Source organism: Microtus ochrogaster, chromosome 10 (genome assembly GCF_000317375.1).
Source record: "Microtus ochrogaster isolate Prairie Vole_2 chromosome 10, MicOch1.0, whole genome shotgun sequence".
Lineage (NCBI taxonomy): Eukaryota > Metazoa > Chordata > Mammalia > Rodentia > Cricetidae > Microtus > Microtus ochrogaster.
The window spans coordinates 57,134,482-57,146,859 of NC_022016.1; positions in this window are offsets into that span (position 1 = coordinate 57,134,482).

Genomic DNA, 12,378 nt, shown 5'->3' on the forward strand with positions numbered 1-12,378 from the left:
CAGAGCACCAAGGCTCCACCCTCATGATTAGATAAACAACAGCTTACAAGGGGAGAAGGCCTTGTTCTCTCTCTCTCTCTCTCTCTCTCTCTCTCTCTCTCTCTCTCTCTCTCTCTCTCTCACCTTCCACAGCAGGATGCACAGCCCGGAAGCCCATGCCAGATGCCACCACCTTGTTGTTGCACTTCCCCTTATACTACAGGGCTAGGAGAAAGACCCTTTCTTCCTTACAGGTTACCTAGTGACAGGTCACCCAGCCAGAAGTTTTATGTGGTGTCAACCCAAAAGACTAAGACATTATAGAAACAAAACCATAAAGTATTCATTTTGGAAGATGGCTTTTTTCACTTAACACTTTGAGACTCACGCATACTTTGGCATAATTCAGTCGCCGGGTGATATTCTAGTTAATACTCTCAGAGTTTATCCATTCACATGGTTAAGAACTTCAAGAGGTTTTCCCATTCCTCAGGATTTAATAACTAAATCAGCTGTTTGTGTACAGACTTCCACGGTGGTCTTAGGTTTTTCTTTTTCTAGTTACCCAGGGATGGGCCAGTGAGAGCCTCTGGTAAATGTGTGGCTAACTTTACGAAGCTCTGCCATACTGTTTCCCAGATTGCCTGGGCCATTTTCCTTCTCATCAGCAAAATCGGCAGGTGCATTCTGGTTGTTCTGCAGCGTTTGGGTTTCCCAGCAAATAGAGGGGGCTTCTATTCGCATTTGCTGTCAGTCATTCTAAGGGGCACAGGCACATCCTGATCCTGAAATCTGTGCTTCCCTAGCGGCTGACGGTGAGCATCTCATAGGGATGCGCCTCTCTTATGGCTCCTTTAGTAAGACATCTCTACAAATCTTTGTCCACGTTTTTGTTACCCTCTCGATTTTGCTGCTGTTTGCGAGCTATTTAGCAATTTGATCAAGTTCTCACTGGTGCATAATAGGCCTCACTAAGGGGGGAAGTCTGGGAATTGTGTTACCTTTTATTATTATCAAATTCCGTGCACAATGATTACAAGACAGAATGAGGAATTCCAGTAGCATCACCAACTGCTCCGCTGTTCCAGCTGGGGGACCAGCTCTTCACCACTGGTCCTGTAACCTCATTCCCAAAGGGCAATGGGGACACTCCAAGCCTTGGCTCTGCCAGCTACTACATTGTCAAAGAGAGAGCTCAACATCCCCATCCCCCCACCTCCATCCTCACACCCTATCCCACCCCCTCCCCATTCCCGACACACACACACATACACACACACACACACACACACACACACACACACACCGTCTTATTGGGTCTGGTCATGTATCTCCAGAGAAGACCACGCCCATTCAGCCAAGTTGTCCCATACAATTGGCTATCCAACCAAGTTCCCAACGTCACGTTGGAAATAAATGATTTGCTAAGTTTAACCTCTCATAAAACAGTCACCAAAAACAAAATAGTAAACACTCCCAGCTATATCTTAGGAACCCCTCCCTTCTTCCTTGCCCTGATCCAGACAGCCACTGCCCTTTCCGGAAGGTATACCTGAATTTCCTAGAAAGTCATGAAACATAAAATCATATGGTATGTACTGTTTTGCTCACTTATTTTATTCTGAAATTATTCCAAGAGTCACCCATGTAGCTGGGCATAGCCACAGTTCATTTCTGCATATTCCTCAGCCCTATTCTACTGGATGGGTTCAGCTCAGCTTGGGGATCCATTATTCATTTAAAGGAGATTTGGGTTCCCAGCCTCCAAACCATAAACTAAATAAATCCTTTTCCTCTGTAGATTATCTAGCCACAGAGACTGAATATGATCACATAATAAGCTTGAATGATTTTTTTAACTATAAATAAAGTTTTAAGTAATTGCTTTGGTGACTTTAAGAACTGAGGGTCTGGCAAGATGGAACAGTGGACAAAGGCACTTGCTGCCAAGCCTGTAGACCCAAGTTCAATCCTTAGTACCCTTGGTAGAAAGAGAGAACTCTTGAAAGTTGTCCTTAGACATGCATTTTGGTGCATATGTACAAGTCTCTCTCTCTCTCTCTCTCTCTCTCTCTCTCTCTCTCTCTCTCTCTCTCTCACACACACACACACACACACACACACACACACGATGTAAAAAAGGCTTTTAAAGACCTCAGTAAGTTCCTTTAGAGTCATACAAAAAAAAAAGAAAGAAAGAAATCTGCAGAGTGCAGAGCATTTATCTTTTCAGAAAAAAGGAAGAACTTGGATTTCTGGCTCAGTTTAAAGCCCATCAGGAGGCACTCTGTGGGCCAAGGACACACCTGGGGATTCATAATTCTAGAAAGATCTGAAGTGCCTCCCTGCCTTTCTGCACAGGGAAAGGCTTCCAGGGTCTGAAAGGACAGGGAAGGGAGTTTGCGCCACACAGGGAGAACTGAGGCAGAGGAAATGGCCGTGAACTCTCGCTCAGCTCTGACCACCGCAGCACAAGGCCAAGGCCTCTGCTGGGAGCCGCACACACGTGGCCCCATTCACTTCTCCAGTTCCCTCGTGGACTGGACACTGCTATTATTTCACCTTGGGCACTAATGGCGCCTTTGGCTCGTCAGTCTTGTTTGCAACCAGACTTGGGGTAAGATGTGCCTTGGGGACTGGAGATCTAGCCCAGTGGGTAAAGCTCTTATCAAGCAAACACAACAACCTGAATTTGAATCCCCAGAACCCATGTGGAAAAGCCAGGTGCAGTGGCACACACTGGCAATCCCAGTCCTGGGGAGGCAGGGACAGGGAGATCCCTGAGGCTCACTGGACAGAGACCAGACTAGCTGGTGAACCCCAGGTCCCAGTGAGAGGCACTGCTTCAGAAAGCAAGGTGTCACTCCTGGGGAATGACACTTCATGTTGTCCTCTGGCATCCACACACAAGTACATGGGTGTGAATGTATAGACACACTCCCACACACCAATGCACCTGTACATACACACCTACACATATACACAGAGGGAGGAAGGGAGGGAAGAAGGGAGGGAGGGAGGTAGGGAGGGAGGGAGGGAGGTTGAATCAGTCTAGGTGAGATATTTCCTTGCAACTGTCTGTGGAAGTGTTTCCAGAAAAGATTTCCTGTATGGAAATATGAACCCTGCAGTGGGCAGCAGATGGGGAGAGGGTGGTAAATGAAGCTGGCAGGAGGTGGCACTAGCTCACTGTCAAGCCCCTTCTCTCTGGAGGGCATTAAGCCCGGTTACCACCACTGACGTCAGACTCCACATTCTTCAGCCTTCCAAAGCTGACTCCGTTGCCAGAATCTCTCCAAGAAACCCCCAAGCTTTCAGTACTCCATCGAGACCACTGAGGTGTGGCACTTCCTGGATTAGGAAATTGATGTTCATTCAGCCTTTGCAACATGTCCACCGCCATTGCTAGATGACCCAGCCCCTAGAGTCACCTCACAAATTCTCTCCTATTTTTACACCCCCTTTTCCTACTCTGTTGCTCTAGAAAGCCCTGCCTAAGACAGGCCCTGAGGGTTAGTGATGTTTCTGTGCCCAAAGCCACATGGGGGATGAAGAGGTTGCAGAGGTAGGATCTGACCCTCCTATGCACCATCCCACCTCCCAGTATATCCATTTTTGCTTGATTGATGGCACAGCCCCGCCATTTTGCTTCTTGGGCATTTTACAAGCATTTACAGTCTGCCGTATAATTAAGCGGTGTGTGTTTGCTTTCTAGAACTCAGCACTAGTTTTTGTGTGCTTAAATCATTGCTGGGGTTTATGGTTATTGCGTCTTTATGGTCTGCTGGTGGGGTACCGTGATTATCCGATGGCTCCTGGGAGGAGCCCAGCTTCTCTTCAGGCACAACTCACCTCCTAAGAAGAGAGCCGTGGCAGGAACGAGAGGTGGTCCTTGTTTGGCTCAGCCTGAAGGGAGTGGAGACTCCAGAAACCCAGGTCTGGGTCAGCAGATGCCTTGGTGAGGGTGGTGCTGGTGCAACTGTCCTGACCAGGGAAGGAGGTGATAATTAATCTGATTCTCAATCTGATGACTGGATCAAGAAAACACCTCAGAGATGCGCAAAAGCTCACCTGGGAGCGTCTATGAGGAGCAGCCAGAGAGGATGAGCTGAAGAGGGGATACTTGCTCTGAGTGTGAGCAGCTCCGTCCTGCAGGCTACCAGGCCAGACCAGATAAGGAGAGGGGCTGGAGAGATGGCCAGCTGGTTGCTCTTTCAGAGAACCTGAGTTCGATTCCCAGCACCCACATGGCAGCTCACAATCACCCATAAGCCCAGTCTCAGGCAAGCCAGCACTTTCTCCACCCCCCCATAGGCATCGCATGTTTGTGACGCACTTACATACATACTAGCAAAACACCCCCACACATAAAATAAAGATAAAAAAGAAGGTAAAAGGGAGAAAGCCCCTGTTAGCATAGGCCTTCCTACTGTCTACTCCCTGTTCCCCGCGAGGTCTCCTCACACATTCCCGCAGCCATGACGTTCTTTCTGCCCCACCGCAGCCTCAGAATCAAACTCTGAAATTGTGACCTAACATATGTAACTCCCCGTTTAAGCTGTTTGCTCTGATATTTTGGTCATAAGCGGTAACATAGCTACAGAGGACAAGCCAATGAATCTGCAGTCTATCCTCCAAGCAAGGGATGCCTTCCCAACAGGAAATGCAGGAACCGCGCCTGTGTTCCATCTTGAGTACAGCCCAAGAGCCACCCTGAGGATGGACCTTTGGGTGGTGCAGCTATCGAGGATAGAACACACCTTTACCGAGATTCTGCATGGTTGGGGGATGCTACCGGCCTCACTCTGACCAGAGTCTCTTCTATCTTGTCCTCCACCTGCTTTACTCACTAGCCCATCCTTGTGTTCTCTGTTGGTCCACACCAGTCCACATCAGCCACGGCTGCCAGGTCCGACCCTTTGTCATTTACCAGCTGTGGGCCTGTGACTCCATTTCCTCTGTGCCCTCAGTCTCTCCATCTCTTAAATGGGGCAGAAATAGGATGCACCTTTTGGATGTACTGGAAAAGGTTATAAGATATGCAAATGTCCACGAAGCCCTTAGAAGGGACCTTGGTGCCAAGTATGCATTGCACAGCCTGGATCTATCTGTTTCTCAGACCAGGCAGCCTAGATCACGGCTGACATAGACTCTCAGGCTGTCTCTTGACTCCTGATCCAGGGCTGGACTCTGAGGGGAAGCCTTAACCCCTGGTGTTTCTGTCACTCTCACCCTGTGACCCTTCTGCTAGAAAACGCCATTCCTGTGCACACTGGGCTTAGCTGCTACTTGGAATTCTGCACTCGAGTCTGTGCCACTGCCTCCCGAGGATGCCTTTGCTGCAGAAGAGCATGAAGAGAACAACTTTCTATCTGACCAAGGGGCTTCTTGGAAGCCAGGCATTCCGTGCCGCTCCTCTGGTATCTCCGACGTCATCGATCCTCTCAAAACCTTGGCAGGTTGATTAAAGGAAAGAATCTGTCTCCACGCAGCCTCGCCAGGTTGCTGCTGTTTAACTGTTTCCTTCCCCGCCTCTGGGTGAGGAGTTACATAGGCCTCCCAGCTGCTTCCTTCTCCACTCTCCCGGCATCTTCCAATCAGAGAGCAGTTGCCAAGGGAACCACAGGTACCAGGCTCTCTTCATCCCCTGATTCAAGGCCTCATCTACACTGAAAAGAAAAAAAAAAAAAAAAAAGCAAGCTGTCCCATTCTAACAATTTGCAACTTGTTTAAACTCTGGTCACACTCACTTCTTCCACACAGGGGTCAGCTTTGCTCCTGGGTAGTTCAAGCTTGCCCTTTTACCTGAGATGTTCATAACGCTACTGAGATTTTCCTATGGCATTAATTTGATGAACTCATCCCTCCTGAGATGGGAAGGGCAGTGCCCGACTCAGTGGGGAGGGCTTAGGGCTGGGAGCTGGAGGACTGAGGCTCTTGGGAAGTTGCAGGGGGAGGGAAGGGGGAGAAAAGGGACAGGCAGTAGCAGATGGGAAGGCTGGGGGGACCGTGGTGAGAGAAGGGGTGAGGGTGAGAGAGGCCACTGCTAGAGTGGAAGGGCCCCCTGGAAAAGGGAGGAGCATCCAGGAGGCGTGCTCATCCGATAGTGGCAACAGAAAGAAGGGGTGAGGTAAAGTATTTGGTGCAGGGTAGGGACTCAGTAAAAAGCCATTCTGGATCTGGATGGAGAAGGTCCAGCCCACAACATACTTGCCTCACAAATGTGAGGAGCAGAATTTTATCCCGGCAACCCATGTAAACAATTATATGTGGTAGTATGGCCCAGTGATGGCAAGAGGGGATGTTGTGTTAAGAGCGGCGGAGCTGCGTTCCCGGCACCCGGCTGCCTGCACGGCTAGCTTTATACCCGAAATAATTACAGGACACTGTATTCTTTTAAACACCGCTTGGCCCATTACATCTAGCCTTTTCTCGGCTAACTCTCACACCTGGTCTAGCCCATTTCTAATATCCATGTAGCTCACGAGCTGGCTTACCAGGAATGATCTTAACCTGCATCTGCCTGGAATGGGATAATCATGGCGACTCACTGACTCAGCTTCTTTCTCCCAGCCCTCTGTTCTGTTTACTCCACCCACTTAAGGGTTGGCCTATCAAGGGGCCTAGGCAGTTTCTTTATTAATAAGAAATCACTCCCACATCAAGGGGAGGCAGAACAGGCAGATCCTGGAGCTGGTCCTCCAGCCAGCCTGCCCTACCTGGCTAAGTTCCAAACCGAAGGTGGAAGACACCCGAGGAAGGATGCTTGAGGCTGCCCTCTAATTTCCACACACATATGTATACACGTGCATTCGCCAGCTGTGCACACGTATGAACACATATGAACAAAGCCACTCTGCAGAGTTCAGTGGAGGCATGGCTAGCAGGAAGAAGATCCCGGGGAGCAGGGAGGTGTCCAGGAGCTTGGCCATGCTTTCAGATACAGAGATTTTGAGGTCTGCTCACCTGCCTCCCATGACCCTCTCCAGTGGTGACGGTTCACAGCGAACTGGCTTCCCAGGTGGGAAGAGAACCCTGTCACAAAACTGGGGCTGCCTCTCTCTAGCATTCCCCTGAGAACAGCGCTCTGTCTCATTCATGTGTAACTGGCCTCAGCAGGACTTTCAAAAACAAAGAGCCACCATGCTTGCCTTTCAGGGTCTCCCAACACCCTGCACACAGTCACTGCCGTGTATGGCCCTCGGTGGTCAACCATCTTGTTTATGGAGACAGAGTCTCTAACTAAGCTTGAAGTTCATCAGTTTTGCAGAATGGCCAGCCAATGACTCCTAGGGATCCCCCTGCCTCGCCCCCCTCCCCACTATTAGGGAGTCCAGGAGCTCCTGAGGCTTCTCCTCTGTCCACCTACCATATCCCCCACAGGAGCACTGAGATGATCACCAACATGTGCTACCCTGTCCAGCTTTCACATGGACCTGGGGACTCGAACTCGTGTCCTCACACTTGCACGGCGAGTGCTCAACCCACTGAGCCATCTGTCTGGACCGCCCTTGGCTTTGTAATGTGAGTTCTAGGGGCCAAACTTTGGTCCTGACACTCGTGTGGCAAGCACAGTACCAATCAAACTCTCCCAGAAGGCTCTCTACCCTGTGAAACAAGAGACACTGACAGCCTCTTCTGGTAGAAGCTTTACAACACAACTTAGCCTCCTCAAAAAAAAAAAAAAAAAAGATTATTTTGTGGGAGCACACATGCCAACACGCACGTGTGAAGGTCGGGGACAGCTTTAAGGAGTCTGTTCTTGCCTTCCAGCTCTGTGTGGGGTTGCGGGATCAAGCCATTAGGCCATTAGGCTTGCCCAGCAGACACTGCACCCACTGAGCCATCTCACTGGTCCCTCCTTTTCTTTGAAAGTCTCTCTTCTCATTATATGCACATGCTCACAGGAGCACAGACTCCCAGGATTCAATTCTTGCTGTGGAAAAGTGAAAGATAGGCATCAGGAGTTGAGTCATACTGATCTTGATACCAGGGACAGAGAGAGAGAGAGAGAGAGAGAGAGAGAGAGAGAGAGAGAGAGAGAGAGATTGTGTGTTCATGTACACATGCATGTGGAAGCCATAAGTTGATGTTGGATGTCTTCCTTAACTACTCTCTGTCTGTTTGTTTGTTTTGAGACAGGGTTTCTCTGTGGCTTTGGAGCCTGTCCTGGAACTAGCTTTTGTAGACCAGGCTGGCCTCGAACTCACAGAGATCCACCTGCCTCTGCCTCCCGAGTGCTGGGATTAAAGGTGTGTGCTACCACCACCCTGCAACTGCTCCCCATCTTATATTCTGAGACAGGGTCTCTCCCTGAACCTGGGCTGGAGGCTTCCTGATTGAGTCTGACTAACTGGCTAACGGGTCCCAAGGATCTTCTTGTCTCCACCTCCCTAGGGCTGTGGTTACAAGTGCAAAGACACGACAGACATCTTACCTAAGTCCTGGGGATCAAACTCAGGTCCTCACTCTTGCACGGCAGGCGCTTTTCTGACAGAGCCATCTCCCCAGTCTCCAGGGACTGTTTCTGACAGTCTGTCTCTTGGGCCCTATTAAGGCACTGCCAAAAGACACTCGGTATAATTTTTGGATTTTTCTTTTTGCTATGAATTCCAGCCTGTCTCCCAGGTAAGGGCTGCCTATGCAAGGCAGAGGTTGGGGGAGGGGAATCCACGGAGCTCTCTCAGAAGCTTGCTGAATCTCTGAGTTAACTCACTTCAGTACCCCACATACCTGCCCTCAGAGGGAGGAACAAATGAATCCATCACTGTCCAACCGCATTCAGCATCAAGATCCAGCCTCTCTCCCTCTCCAGTTTCTCAGGTCTCAGCATCACTGATGTGTAGCCCTGTCCTTAAGAATATGTGTGTGACCCCACAGGAGAAAAGGAAGGGACCAAATCTCAGTCAGAACTGGCCAGATGGCTGGAGTGACAGGGACAGCCATGGAGCCCAGTGGGAGAAGATGACAAACTAGTCCCACTCCAAATGGCAGTAGCACATACCACTGGGCTTATGGACAATGACCCCTCGCCTGCTAGAGCTGCCTAGAATAGGGCATGCCAACTGTAGTCTTCACGGTACAGAGAACATACTAGAAAAGCAAGTCCTCTACCCCAACCTGGAAACTGGAGATAGCCTCACAGTCTTCCCCAACAAACCTTCCAGAGGGTTCTGATCTAGCTCAGTGTGGGAAATGCTGGCCTTTCAGAGGGAAGTTACATGCCAGGGGATAGCTCTAACAAACCATGGTCTTTGCAAGGACATATTCAGAAGCCACTGTGGCTATAGGCACAAGTTTAAGAAACATATGAAATTGGACTCGGGGCTATGGAGATGGCTCAGATGGGAAAGCCTTTGCCTTCAAGCCCAAGGACCTGAGCTAGATCCCTAGAACTCATGTGAAAACCCAGGCACGCCAGTGTGCATTGGGAACCCGGGCACGCCGGTGTGCATTTGTTGTTCCAACTCTGGGCATTTGGAGACAAGCAGATCCAGCCAGCCTAGACCATTTGGAAAGTCCTCCACCAGTAAGCAATCCTGCCTCCAAAACAAAAACTGTGGAAAGTGAACACTGGCTAAGGAACAACATCTGAGGTGGTTCTTCCAGCCTCTACATACACAGGCACACATGTGCACATGAACACATATGAGCATCTGCTCATACATACATATGCATATGCAAAGAAAGGACAGTGAACGAGAGATACACACAAAGGAAGGGGAAGGGGGGGGAGGACAGGGAAGGGAGAAAGAAATTGGGTCGCATTCTGCCTCTGCAACTTTTTAGTTGGGTGAATAAGTTGCGTGAGTCATTGCCCCCTTGATATTTCTAAGCCTCTTTCTTCTTTGGTCAAAGCTAGAAGAAATCTGGCCTGAGGAGTCTGAAGCAGTGCTCTGCATGAAGCGAGGGGCCCATTGTAATCGCCTGCCAACTGGAAGTAATCCCTTCCTCAGGGACGGTACCAGTCATGGCAGCCACGCCCTCTGCAAGGAGATACATGGCCATGCTGACTTCTCAAGTCTAGCGGAGCACCCTTGAAAAGGACGCCTCATTTTCCTGATACGTTCAGGATACACCCCTGGATGGTGACGGGTTTGTTACTATGACAACGTGCACTCCCCTGAGGTACAGAGCAGGGTTTGGACCACTCCCTGGGATCCAGCGTGGGAGTTCACATAAGGTAACAGTCTGGGACCTTTCTTTCCTCAACTCCTGCAGGCACCTCAAAACCATCCCAACTCTCTTTGGGGTACACAGACTCCTCCTGGATGCTCCTCCCTTTTCCAGGAGGCCCTTCCACTCTAGCAGTGGCCTCTCTCTCACCCTCACCCCTTCTCTCACCACGGTCCCCCAGCCTTCCCATCTGCTACTGCCTGTCCCTTTTCTCCCCCTTCCCTCCCCCTGCAACTTCCCAAGAGCCTCAGTCCTCCAGCTCCCAGCCCTAAGCCCTCCCCACTGAGTCGGGCACTGAGCAGCTGAGTTGAGAGAATGCAGAATAGCACACCCATGGGAACACTCCCCACCTCCATCAACCTCTGGACTCAAGGGAATGTTTCATAGGACCACCTGGTTGTCCCTCTTTTCTGGGGACACCCTGCCCCCTATTGAAGGGCCCCTACTTTCCCAGTCGCTAGCTCTCTTCAATCTCCTCCTTTCCCTGGCTCTTGCAGACCCTGACCCCTCCCTGCCTTCGAAGACGCCACTGAACAGTTCTAGAATCCCTGCTAGCTTGTTCTGTAATGCAATTTAATTTGCAGCTTTCTCCTTCCAGAATATTTGAGATGGGAGTAGGGATTGAGCTTTCCCTCAGGAAAAAAAAATCAAGTCTGTTTATAGCATTTTCTTAAACAAAAGAGCAGTCTGCCTTCTGTGAGGCTGCCCTCCACACCCCCACCTGGAGTTTAAGAGTGGCTGCAGGCATTCCTGCTTTTAAACAGTGATTTTCCCCCCTTGCTATTACACATTTGCAATGCACCGAAACCCCTGGAAATTCCTCAAGTTTTTATTAAAAATTCCAGATGGTGCAGCAGAGACTTCAGACAATGCCGCATCTGTTAACAACAGGAAATTAATAACCAAACTGACTCAGAGTCAACATCCTCTGCGTTCATGACAACAGCAGAAAAGGGGGGAGCAGAACAGCACAGAGCTGGAGGCCCAATCCACAGAGCCAGAGAGGCCTGGGGGTGAACCCCGAGTCTTCCCATGGAGAGCTGAAATCAGTCACATGACTGCTCTGTGCCTCTGTTTCCCCAAATTGTTCTAAATAGAAACAATAGCAGTCTGGTTCTGCTGCCACGCCATAGATGCACTCTAGGAAATGTTCCGTCCTTGGGATAAATCAGGTGCGTATGTACACTGCCCTACCACGGAATATTATTCAGCCTTGAGAGGGAAGGGGCTTCTGACACAGGCTCCAGCATGATGGACTTTGACGGCGTGAAGCTAAGTGAAGCAAGTCAGATACACACTGCCTCGGTTCCTTTTCCTGTTGCTGTACTGAAGATACCCTGACAGAGGCGAACTGAAGGAGAAGGGGCTTTATTCCAGCTCACAGTTCCATATTATAGTTTATCATAGTAGGGAAGTCACAGAGCAAGAGCCCCAGAGAAGCAGTTTGTATCACAACCACAAACAGGCTCAGAGAGCAATAAACACTTACATGCGTGCTGATGCTCAACTCACATTCTCCACTATTATCCAGAGCAGGATCCTCCACCTAGGGCATGGTGCCACCCACAGTGGTCTCCCCACCTCAAAAAATGCGATCAAGACAAACCCGTGGGCCAGCCAGATCTCACTACTGAGATTCCCTTCACGGAGGATTCTAGACTGTCAGGTTGACAATTGAAACCGTCACTGAGGCAAAGGGACAAGCACTGTATGAATCCACCTGAACGAGACACCTAGACAAGTGGAATTCATGGAGACACAATGGTACACTGGCCACTGACAGCTGGGGGTGGAGGGAGGGCCGTCTAAACGGTGCATCATTTTCGACACAAGAAGAGGGCAAGAGTCTGTGACCAGAGAGTTACAATGGCAACACAAGAGCATGAGTGTACTCGGCCCACTCTACTGTGTTTGTTAAGTGGTCAAATGGTAAATTTTGTATCATAATATACAGTACCACAATTTAGGAAAACATTGGAAAATAAGTCAACATGGCGGGGACTAATCAGCACTTTCGAAAACGATGTTTTAGAGCACATCATGCACAGTCTCGGGAGTGACATGGTTTTTTAAATAATTGATAGTATTGTTTTATACACATTGAATGACTGACATATAAATACAACACACAGACATGCAGTAAGCCTGACACTTAGCAACAAGTGCACAGTATCAACACCACAGATACACACTGTAACAGGCAAGGCACTCAGCCCTGCTAAA